Here is a 12,776-nt window from a genome sequence, read left to right as displayed (position 1 = left end):
TAGCAGACATTCAGTGACATTCTCTAAGAGCAAGTTTACCCTTGATACACCAAGTTCTAATTAATATACAACAGATGGTAAAATCGCTTTTGGTTTTAATTTGTTTCAGTTTTTTTTTTAATCTGGTTTTATTAACACCTACAGAAAATAGCATCTGACAGATCCCCTAATGTGCCTTTAGATTTCAGCTTTTTTTAACAAACGAACCCTGAAATTAAATGGGTAATTTCAGTAGAACACAAAGGTTTTCGAAATGCATATAATCCCTATAATTATTTAATGGAGTTTTTTAAGCTTTATTTAACTGCAATAAATTATTACAAGCTAGCTGCTAAACAGCAGTAGACTACTCTAGTTTAGTGCATTTCAAATAAGGCAGATCTGCACTATGATCTGCTAATAGATGCTAAGTATTCTTTAGCAGAAGGTCACTCTGTGAAGCAGATGTTGCTTCATGGATATTTAACAGACTGAATCACATCTGATTACAACGTCAGAAGACTCATATACTTAATGACCGTCACATCCATTAGAACACACACAGAACAGCTTTTCCAATTTCACACTATGCAATATAACTACAGTTTGGAGTAAGTCACAGGTAATCAGAGAGTCAGACCATCAAAACAAAAGGAAATATTATTTGACTTAATCAAAGCACACAACACACATAAAGCTTAAAACCAAAACCTCAAACCAGCAAAATTCACAATCAAATACCTCCATCAATGTTAGGTTCAAATAGTATGTTCTGCAAAATCAGTAGTAAGTAAAGTCATAAATAGAAGACAAATCTTACCATACAACACAATGAACACAAAATTTAAAAACCCTCAGGACGCTTAATTTATCATGATTTAGCAATGACTGATGACAGATAAAAATGTAACAATATATAATTCATTTGCAATCTACTTCCTAAACGAATGTAGTAGAACATACTTAATAACATAAATTCAAGTCTTAAGCAGAGCAGAATATGCAGGGCCTGCACTTTGCTCACAGTGTAAATGCTTTCATATAGTTTTTAAATAAGTTGTTTGATCTTCATAAGCAATTCCCTGTTCGGAACTGGTTATAACTGCAAATTGTTACAAACCCAATAATAATACCTCGGCACAGAGAATACCGGAAAAGTCTTTCTGTTGAAACAGATGTTTCCGATAACTTACAAGCGACAACTATAAAAATAACAGTGAGTAATTTCTCAAGTTGTGAACTTAAGAAAATTTGAGAATGTTAGGAATAGACGTGCTAAGCTTAACCAGAAAATCCAGCCTTTGGAATAATTTCCTTTCCAAGAACCTCATTCTCCTTTCCAGTTATCTTATATGGGCAACACGACTTTTGTGAGAAACAACAGCAATGCTGAATCTGTCATTAAAATAATGACAGCATTTACATTGCCAATAAGGTTTAATACCAAATGCATAATACATTAATGAAAAGTTACCTTCCAAGAAGGATACAATTGATCAGCTTTGTCTTTACCATGGACACAAAGTGTGTCATTGCATATGATTACAATCACTATCAAAGGCTTCCAGTCACACTTCAACAAGTCAGTTAAAGGAAAGTTAACAGACTAACACTAACAAAGAGTTTTCTCAGGTCTATTTAAAATTTTAGCTGATTTAGATTACAAGCAATTTATTGGCTGAAGCAGAATTAACTGTGGTCTTATACTTTAAATATAAAGAAGCATGTGAATATGAACAGATGTATGCACATATAATGTCTGTAAATATTCATATATGTACGTATATATATATGTTCATTATTAATTACACAACAGAAAAAGCCACATGGGAAACAAAATAATTTTCCTTACTTGTATTTTTAATCGGGTAAACTACCTAATCAAAATTGTCCTAAGGACCAGACTTTTTGTCTTTGTTATTTTCTGTTTTGACATTCCTACCTGCCCAGCTTTGCTGAACAGCAACACTGTCCTCCTTTGCAGCTCCTCCTGGCTAAAATGTTACTCTAACGTCACTCTCCTTCATCAATGTCTCATTTAAAAACTCAGTTGAAAACCAATCTTTTATTCCACCCTTTTTAGTACTACAGATCTTGCATCATCCTCTGCTAAAACAAAGCAGGGGATAAAGTACGGTTGCACCTCTTGCACAAAGGAAGGTGTGAGTAGGGGACCATGCCACTATTTGGGATTTAGATTATTGCCCCCAAAACTTACTTTGAAACTATAAAGCCATTCTGGTATATATCATGCAAACATTACTGAAACTATAGAGTAACATATAAAATAAATTAAGAGTTGCAGGATGTGCCTGTAACTGTAAGGTGCAAGCTAGAAGGGAGCTAGGAGAGCATTGCAAGCGCAATTTTATAATGATCACATGTTCCCAAAGCTCACTTTCTCTCTCTCCACAGGCAGCATTTTCAAGTGTTTGAAAGTGACCTCAATTGGCAGGGAACCTACAGCCTACACAGAATCAGAAATACCTAAAAAATCTGCAATGATTTATTCCTCTTCTAATTTTGCAAGAGCTAAAGGTAGAATTGAGCCTAATAAGATTAGATTTTCCATAAATCAATAGAGCTAAAATCTATATTCCTTTAATTTTCCTCATTCCTGTATTGTTGTTCTGAATGAGAGATGACTGAGAACCGCTCTTTCGATCTTTTCTTCAACTTGCCAGATTTCCTGAATCCACAGCTCTTCTGACTGTCAAGTAATTTCCAACAGAAACTTCAATCTTGGACCACTGATCTGTGATGAAGATACAATCATCAGAACAGTCATGTTTCAAATGTTGTTCTTAAGCTGGAGTCAGATTCCTTTTTTTTCCACTTTTCAGGAGTTTATAGCAAAAGAAGAGCTTTCAATACTGTGTGACTTTCCCACAAAGCTATCAAGCCTTATGTAGTAACCAAGTCTCTCGACATCCCTGTGACACTATGAAAATATTCTCATTGCACATGCAGGGAAACTGAAGCAGATATGTTAAGTGATTCACACAAGTCTCCTGAAAAATCAGCATCACAGCCAGAAAACACTGGTTTTTTGCTTCTCATAATTAAGGAATTCATAAAGACAGTGAGAGTTTCATGACACAGATACATCATGTGCTCTGCAACAGCGGAGATTACTCCTGCAAATGCCACAATGACCATTATCAAGACTCTGTAACTCCTCCTTCCTACCAGTCAGCTGGTTGGAAAACAGGAATCCTAGAGGGAGACAGTGCTTCCCTTGGTTAGTGAAAAGATCAGCAGTCCTGAGATTGGCCAGGGCTCTCACAACAAACCACTTTAACAGAAATTTATTTATCGACTTATCAGGAAGAAGGAGTATTTAAATCTGATAAAGCACAGTTATGCTGAAAAACTTAAAAAGCTACTTCAGAAAGCTGCAGTCCCTTTGCTTTAAATTGGATTTTAAATGCTGTCGTAATTGATATAATCTAAATGAGAATGTCTAGGTTACACAAAAAATAAGCAGGTATCAGTACAGGTGGGCTTATGTCTAAAAATGGTAAGTTTTAATTATTATTTTCTTGTTTAGTCTAGACCTTAATGACTGTAGAACAATCCCATCTATCTTAAAAAGAATATTTCTGTAGCTTATGAAGCAAATGTAAATTGGCCCAGCAACCAGCCTGTGCATTCAAGTTGTTCACGTGCAACAAAAAACCCCCAAACTTTTGAGGCATTTGCTGCATAAATCAGCATCAGATATTATGCATGCAAACATATGTACAGAACTCGGAAAAGTCACACGAAATCGTGTAGAAAGCTGTCTTACTACAGTGACATGATTTTTTCAAAACATATTTGAATGGTTATTTACCCTAGGGAACCGCAGGGGAGCAAAGCAGCCATTTCAATTGAAGAGGTAAATTATATGCACTCTGTATATGCCTTTCACAAAACCTTTTTCTCATCTCTTTTTCAAAAAGTAATTTACATTTTATTAATTTTATCATTTAATCATTACAGAATTTGAACAGCATATGAAAGAATACAATAAAACACATACATGAAAGTAGAAAGTAAGGAGAGAGAGATTTACAACAACTACTGCCATTTGGGGGAAAGGGGTTAATTCAGAAGGAGAAAAGCAGACCAAGTATCACGAAAAAAAAAAAGTAATTTGTTGCACATTTTTTGTGATAGCCTTTCAACAACAGACAGATCATCAAGACCTGTCAGCTAGCTACTCATCTAGGAAAAAGAGGTGATTTCCATTTGATAAGGATTAGGCTTTTTAGTAGTGTGTAATTAACGTTAACTTTGAGTTTCCATGACAAACACAAAAGCCAAGACTTCCATTATGATATAAACATTTCAAATGTGAACATAATGTAATTCAATATCTAATTCTGTGAAAGCCTTAACTCCTTCTAGTCAGGTTAACTCTTTTTTTTTCCCCCCTCTGTCTTTACAAGAGTCTCTCCCATGGTAAATATCCACAATATATGCGGTAGATCAAATGTTTTAGAAAACTTGTAACAAAAAGATAATCTCTCATTTCCAGGTCCCTGGTCCCCTAGTCCTTGATTGCTAGTAGTCAAAAGTTAACTTCCCTATGAACCGGTCCACTTCAGTAGACTTGTCACTTTACATAATTGACACATGGATTTACCTCCAAAAGTATGGTAAGCAGAAGTGAGATTTACCTGGAACATCCCTGCAAATTGAAGTGAAAGGGTATAATGGCTCAATTATTCCTAGAGCTTCCAAAGGAGCTCTTTTTTTAAAGATCCTGCTCATGGGCAGGTAAGACAGGCTACCTCCACTATAGCCAGAGCTTCGGGCAAGCCAGGCAAGTTAAACCACTCCAGAGTGTGGAGTGGGAATATCTTTCATGAGAAGCTGTATTTAACTAATAAATCCAAAAAGAAGGTTATGGGTTTAGAGAAAAATTGCACACTTAAGTGTTCATTTGTAATGAAAGAGATTTGTCTTTTGAATGAACCCCTGCTTCAGTGCACTTTTTCTGCCAAGGTGTGCAAGACTCAGTTTCTCTTCTGTTCGTTTACTACAAGCTATAGTGGCTATCCAAGACAATCTGTTAATGTGTGCCCATTTTGTGGTTAATCCCAAGTATTTGTTTAATCTTATCCATGTCCAAACTGGCTCTGCCCTGCCAACTGCTTTAAGGAACCAAACCACACATCCAACCCAAGGAATTAGGTGACACAGTGCCTAAGACCACAGGATAGCCCTTTCACTCTGATATGTTGTCAGCTTGCACTTTCTTTTTCTGCTTGCATTACAATCAATGGACACAGATGGAAAGAGAATTAACCTGCAGCCACTGCTGCTGACTTCCTCTTGAAGCACTCTCTGCTTCTGTGCTAGGTAAGTGGTGACAAGAATGTGAAGAAGTGACAAGGACACTTTGATCAAGATAACCATTCTATGTGTGTATACTATTACAATATAAAATGGGAAAAAGCCATACAAGTAGCTTGATCAAAGTGGGCCAATGTTTGTCTCCTCATCAGTACACTGCCTGTAGGGTCTGCCAACCTGTCAAGCTACCCGGGAGTGAGAAACTACCAGTAAATTTAACTGCAGTATATGCTCTCAAAGATTATATTGCTTTGCTTATGCATCTCAAGTTCAGAAGAAATGATAAAGAAAGCCTGAATTTTGTTAGTCACATTACCCATTTTTCTTTAAATTTCCACATCATTTTTGAAGAGAAATAAAGATTTCTGCTGTGAAAGGGAAGAAAGATTGATTTGATTGTGGAGAAACACAAAATGGTCTCATGGTGCACATGTGGTAATTGTTTATGATCTACCAGATGACAAGACAAGTAGCTGCACCTCCCTGGAGGGCAGTAGGATAGTCCCCAACAGGTATCACTGGTATTTTAAACCACAAAGTACATGTTGATAATTTCCTATACCCTATAAGGAAGCTGTTCTTTATCAGTTAATTATATGCTGGAAGACAAAGAAACCAGTCATGCAGAAAAAGTTAGAATCTTTTAGGAACTGAAGAAAAAACATTTCTACCAATGTCTTTCAGTTCTGTCGTTTGGATGTGCTGTCTACAGGAGTATTACTTCAGCTTAAAGGTACATGTGTAACTTTGTCTTTCCATTTTGCATCCATTAGGCAAAGTATTTCCCCGTAACAACTGTTAATATCTGTGCATGTTCAGTGCTGTTTTATAACTCAGTTCTCCATATTATTTTCGGAATTCTTACTGCAGCTAACAGAAACCACTAGTTACTAAAAACCTTTTCACAAAAACTTTTGTAAAGTGTATAGACTGAACTTTAAACTTCCTTCAAAGGCAGATTTTTGTTTTGTCTCTGGAATTTCTAGAACAAACAAGCTAAAAAGCTATATACCCTATATGATATGTGACCCTGTGAAGATAGATAAAATAACTTTCTATTTTATGGCATTTACTTTGAAAATCTGATTAAGATAGATGTCTCTAGTTTGCAATTCTTCAATGTCATGTTGTCACAGTTCCCATCAGCAAGATGCTTTAAAGGCTTTCGATTAATATTGCATGCCAGAACTGAAATTACATCCTTTGTCGTTTAGTTCTTAATGGTGCAAGTGATATCTATCAAGTAGTGTTTTATGAAGCATGTGTGATTTTTATTACAGGCTGTTTTCACAAATCTTCTTCAGGTTTCATAAAGACTGCTCATGGTTCACAAGAAGTATGTCCTGCATTTAAAACCATGCCAATTCTCAAATGCAAAATAAAACTTGGATTTTTTCAATGAGGTTTATCAATAGAACAAAAAGACGGAACAAAATCTGTATATAATCACCTTAATTAGCAATATAAAAATATTACAGCAAGTACTTCAACACTGCATGGGAACTATATAGTAAAAAAACCCCAAACAGCAACCACAAATGTAATCACATACTATTTTCAAAAGTACCAGATTAAGTTATAAAAGCTTTAGTTTTTAAAATTGAGGTAAAACACAGAGAAATCAGAAATACAACAATCCTCATAATCAAAGCACATCAGAGATTTCATTTGCAGCATCCATCTTTGTAAAATAAGATGCATACAGTAAAAACTTCTTTAATTTACTGGAAACCAGATAGTTAGGGGCAGTTGAGACAGAATCTTAAGGCTGGTTACTTTTGGTCAACCTGCTGTTTAAACAAAAATGTGCAAAGTCAATAAAACTTAAGTCTTAGAGGACACATGAAAAGAACATGTTTTTCAAATACTTTTTTTGGCCCAAGACATAAAGAGCTTTCTCTTGATACCTGGTAGAGTAAGGCAAATACACTGCAGGAAGAAATACTGCCCATTGAGAAGAAAGCGGGCATTTCTTCCACAGACGGTGGTGAAAGGAAAAATCAGAGGATTTACTTCTGAAAGGTTTATTAAATGTTGTTCCCACTCTCTGTTGTTCACTGTGGGAACTGAACCAGCTCACTTTTAAAACATTTTTTCCATTAGCTGGAATCGATTCTCAAAGCATTCCAACATATCCATCTCCAGCCTGCAACGGCTCCATTAACCCCTTCAATACATACGTAACACATGGCCAATATTACGGCAGGCAAAATTTGTTTAATTTAAATACCACATAGTGATACATGCCTTCTTGCCCATGTTACCACTGGCTAACAGAAAGTAGTGACAAAAGTGTATGGGGCAAAAGAGCTCAGGTTGGGAGAACAAATTGACCTAGATCAAGGAAAAACGATGACAATGCTGTCATCCACAAGGCAGACATTTTAAGTAACAAAGTAAACTGAAAATCTGCAGGTTTTTTGACTGAGTTGAGGATAACTTAATCATCTTATGAAAGCTGAAACAGAGATAAATATTTCAGCTTCAGTGAAAAAAGCTATTGTGGAACTACTTCGGCAAAAAGCCTTCCTAATAGTGGCCTCTTTATCGCCAGGGGGATTTAAGAAGACAGATGAAAAAAGTACAGAAACTCTCTAACGTAAATTGAAATTTAACCTGCTGGGGTAACATACTCATGATCCTGCTTTACAAGAAAAAGAAGTAAAAAAAGATAACATAAAACACACGACAGCAGCTATGCACATGGAATGAGCTAGAAGCAACAGTGTACTTGCAATCCAGCTATCATGTTACACGAATATTATGTTCTTCCACCCCAGGCTAATCCAAACAGCAGTTAGCAGGAACACTAATGGACATTATTTCTATTCTCTTTTTAGGGCCTGAGGTCTGGGAAACCAAACAAAATCTTCCAATGGTAAAATGTCATTGACTTATTTCCAACAATTTACCTGGAGATCAAACTGGGTAAAGATGCAATCACACAGTGAGAAATGACAAAAGCTTGCTCACTTGAGATACAAAAATGACATTCAGCTTACATTATGCAGAGACTCAAAATATAATAATGCAACCTTTAGTGGTATGCTCCCAGCCTGGCTTCCCCACAGTGTGATTCAGATGTTTTGCAGGACTGCAAGTTCAGGTTTTTTGTTCCCTCTGGGATACAGCAGTCTCCCAGAGCAATACTTCCTGGGGCTGGGGATCATCAAGCCCATAGGCCTCAATTAAAGTCACACTTGGTTCTATTTAGAATAGACTTTTCTGCATCTTTGTAAGTGAGATCATCCTTCTTCCTTGTTTGGAGTCAGAAGGGAAAAAGTTATGCAATTATCACTAGCTTCAGATAATCTTCTTTGCTGGTAACTTATGGAAATTGGTACAGAAATACATCATGGGTTCACAAATTGAAGGCTTTTTAACTCGAGAATTCAGGATTCCATTGAAAGAAAACAAAACGTGAAAGGCAAATGGAGAAGTCTGTCTGAAAGACTTTGTAGGGGGAGGATAAATCAGACTTTCCAAAATGATGACAGGGAACTGAATTAATCTGAAAAGTCTCTGAGTACACAGCCTGTAAAACACGGGTGAAACAAGGTGGAGTATCCCATTTCCTGCTTTGCTCATCCAGTACCTTATGTTTATACCAGATAGTCACTTAATTTTGACTGCAAAAATTGTGATTTATAAATATGTTATAAAAAGCTGTAAGCTGAGTAAATTCTATAATCCTGACTCAGACAAAATGATAGTATGTTCATGTATGTACTCATTCCATACCACATGGTTAACTGAAGCGTAGTATGGATTGCAAAGGTTGATGTATGACTTCTTAATAGATTCCTAGCATTTTCAAGTGTTAAATAATTTTGGTGCCTATCCAAGATCATTAATCCAAAGTGAGCTATGACTGTGTGTTTTTCCTTGTCTTCTGATTTTATTTCTTCACACTCCCAAGAAAAACAATTTGCCAAAGTTATTTACTTTAAAAGTACAGTTACTACTGTACAAGTTAAAAGGTCCAACCTTTCAAAACCTTTAACCTGAAAAAATACACTCACGAGCCATGATTACATAATGGTTACAGCTGACACAACCAATGCTGCAGAAACTGTCTTTCTTTCCAATAAATAAGATAGCATCTAAAGGCTCTTTTACTACTTTCTAAACCTCACTTTTACTGACATGTGGCTGACATTCATGAAGAAGGAAGAAGCCACTACCTTTCCTCAATTCCAAGAGCCAGGAGGAAATTCTTCACTAATTAAAATATCTGATTTTTTTGTCATGGACTTATCATGGTTAATGGATGCCTCCTTCAACATTTTGTAAATTTAAAAATTCAAAATTAGGGTGTAAGGCCTCCAAATTAGTTCATTATAAACAATTAATTTCTTGACCAATTTCAGCATGCTTAGCCTTGTCTCGGAACACAAGACCATAGTAATAAAATCTGTGAAAGATACAAATCTGTGGGAAGACACAATATAAAACTTCTAAGCACAAATACGTGAGCTTGTTTCATCAGATTTGGAAGGACTCGGATAAGAGGGATTCATGTTTTGCTCTGGAGGAAATGAAAAAGGAACAGAGGCAGTGAGACGAAAAGAAAATCGGGGGGGAAAAATGATAGAATTGCACAGAAAAGAGGTTGAATGAAATAATACACAGAGGAGATGCAAAAGTCAACAGCTAAGAGAAAAACTCTAAGAAAAATGAGAGAGCATATACAATTTTATGATAAAATCATAATAACCAACATTTTATGGAAAACATGGAAGTGAGATGCTTTACTCTACAGCCTTGACTTTTAAAAAAAGGAGTTTAATCGTGGCCTTCAGAGTTGAAGGTAAAAATTCTTACAGGCTACAGCTTGGGACTTAGAGCAAGAGAGAAATAACGCAGCAGGTAACCAGATGAATTTTTGTCATCAGATCAATTAATTGATCTATCTGTTATCAAGTAAAAGGAATATGCAGATGATAAAAGACAGAAAAATAATAGGAAAACGAGCTTCCAAAATAGCTTTTAAATACTTTTTTCCCCCTAATTGTGTCGGGAAGAGAAATACATAAGAGAAGGAGGCTTCCACAAGAGCAAACTGAAGAACTATTGTTCTCTAATGACTTTAAATAAGCTTTTTAGGCTTACATGTGAATTAGAATTTTACTCTTCCTTCTTATGCTTTAAAAAAAAACCCAACTCTCCTGGTTTTAGTAAGATATTATTCTATTCTAATGACAATCAAGTCTAGTTAGGTATCAATCAAAAGAACAAATCCATTGCGAAAGATTTCTTAAAAGACGTTCTGGCTTTGCAGAACAGCTGCTTTCCTTTTCAGAAGGAAGACAGAGTCATTAACCCCCAAATCAAACATAAATTTGGAGTTGCTAAGAGTTGAAACAAAAAGTACCTTTCAGTCTGACTGCAGCAGTTCATGTAACTTGCCAAGAAAACTCTCCTGTATCTAGCATAGCATTTGAAGTGGATCTATGATAATTTCAGAGATGGACACACAGAGTAATTTAACAAGACATTTGTATATGTTCAGTATTTGTTCTGCAAATGCTGTGAAGGACAGAAGTATGCTGAGTAATCTGAACACACTGTACCATAACTAGTGACAATAAACAATTACCTCTAACTGTAAACAAATAAGTTGGGGGGAAATTCCAGAAATATTGTAAAAAATGTTTGTAAAACAAAAAAACCCACATCAAATTGTGAAAATCAGTCTTCCTTTCAGAAAGGATTCTTAAATTCCGTATCTATTTTCTTAGGCGATTGGAGGATATGCCTTTTCTGCACATATTTTCATCATATCCTAGTTGTGTTGCTGCTCCAAAGCTGTTTCCAGCAGGTGATTGTTCACAGTGTCTAGTAAAACTTTACAGCTTCTTGCCTGAACCAAGCTCCTTAAAAAACATGGCTGATTCACGTCATAGTAAGCTCTTCCTTTTAATAACACTGCTGTATTTCTGAAATAGACACTGACAGAACAGATAAAAGGTAGAGAAATCACAGCTCACGACAACACTCTTTGATTTAAGTAGCGAACTAGATAGTACATATATAAAGATCCAAAAAGAGCAGAGCTAAAATAAATGTTTGAAACAATGGCAAAAATACGCAAATGAACAGAAAGTAAATCACCATCATGGTGCAGAGCAAAGTGATGAAATCTCCCATATACTGTTAGCAAATGCAAGTTGAATTCCAAGATGCTCTTGCCTCCCAGGCAACTGCAGCAGCAAAAGATATTGCTGCGTCTTCTGGGGTAAGCAAAGGTTAAATAAAATGATTCATTACAGTTCTATGTCCTTCTGGCAGAATTACAAATTCTGAGTGTTATTTAGTTCTTAAAAAAAGGATTGGTCTGAAACCTAATAGCAATCTAATTTCTACATAAAGAGAATTTGAGTTTCAAGTGATTTAATGTGCAGAAAGTGTGTAAACTCCCTTTATACTTAACAGCTGCTATTTCACCAGTAACAAAATTTGGCAAAAGCATTCCTTGGTATGGTGGGAGAGCACTTACAAAGACAGCTTGCTCACCACGTAACACTGTTGATTTATAAAGCAAGCTATGCCATGTTAAAGGAGGCCAAGATCTTAACACAGACACAGAGCCAGAGGAGATCTCAATGACTGCAGTCCCCGGAAGTCTGCTTCTACTTGTGGGGAAACACCCCTCAATTTCTAGCGTAATCATGCCTCCTCCACCAGAACACGTTTCCCTGGTCCATCTTCTGGTTAAACTGGGAAAATGCCTTTCTTTTTGTCTTCTGCTGTAACCCCGGTGGTGGTAACAAGCAACCCATGTGTGTGGGTGGTATGTGATTGCAAAGGAAACAGATGGTCTCGGGCTGAGGAGCCTGATATTTAACACGCTTTTATAACTACTACTAGGGGCTAAAAACAAACATTTCAGGAGGGAGAATTGTCTCATGGTAAGAACACAGCAGAGTAAGTCAGGAAATCTCTTTTTTATTCCTGGCAGAGCCAGTGGCTTAGAGTGTGATCACAAGCAAGAGAGAACCTCTGTACGTCCAGCGGTCTCGCTGTTGAAGCTGGCTAACGATACCTGCCAAGGCACAGGAGGCTGCAGGAATCAATTATGTGCCCAACAGCTCTTTGCTGCTCTTGAAATGAAAGATATTCTACGGGTGAAACTTCAACAGATACCGACAGAGGTGAATAAAGGTCCTCTGCTCTCTAACAGAATTTACGGTACGCTTTGTGTTCTGCTGAGGGGTGACTCCATGCTGCTGTCAAAGCAGGGAATGCGAGGGGATATTCAGAATATCAGATCTTTTCTGATATGGGTCACGTTTCCATCACTTTCCCACAGAGAGAGCCTCTGGGCGAGGAAGAGCATATGAACCCACCCCATCTGCTCCCTGTAAAACCTCCTGTAGCCCAATTTCCCTGGCTCCATGCAGGAGTAAGTGTGAAAATTTCACACGCTCATCCTTCCACAGCATGTGAGGCTT

General features: G+C 36.7%; 1 protein-coding gene across 7 annotated transcripts in view; it reads right to left on the bottom strand.

Moving 5' to 3' along the window:
* The window catches only part of TENM3 (teneurin transmembrane protein 3), a 327,557-nt gene that overhangs the window by 138,462 nt on the left and 176,319 nt on the right, over positions 1-12,776 (bottom strand). The gene's annotated exons all lie outside the window — the stretch shown is intronic.

Source organism: Colius striatus, chromosome 3, assembly GCF_028858725.1.
Source record: "Colius striatus isolate bColStr4 chromosome 3, bColStr4.1.hap1, whole genome shotgun sequence".
NCBI classification, from domain to species: Eukaryota; Metazoa; Chordata; class Aves; order Coliiformes; family Coliidae; genus Colius; species Colius striatus.
Note: the sequence above shows the minus strand (reverse complement) of the source record. Positions and strands in the feature narration are given on the sequence as shown.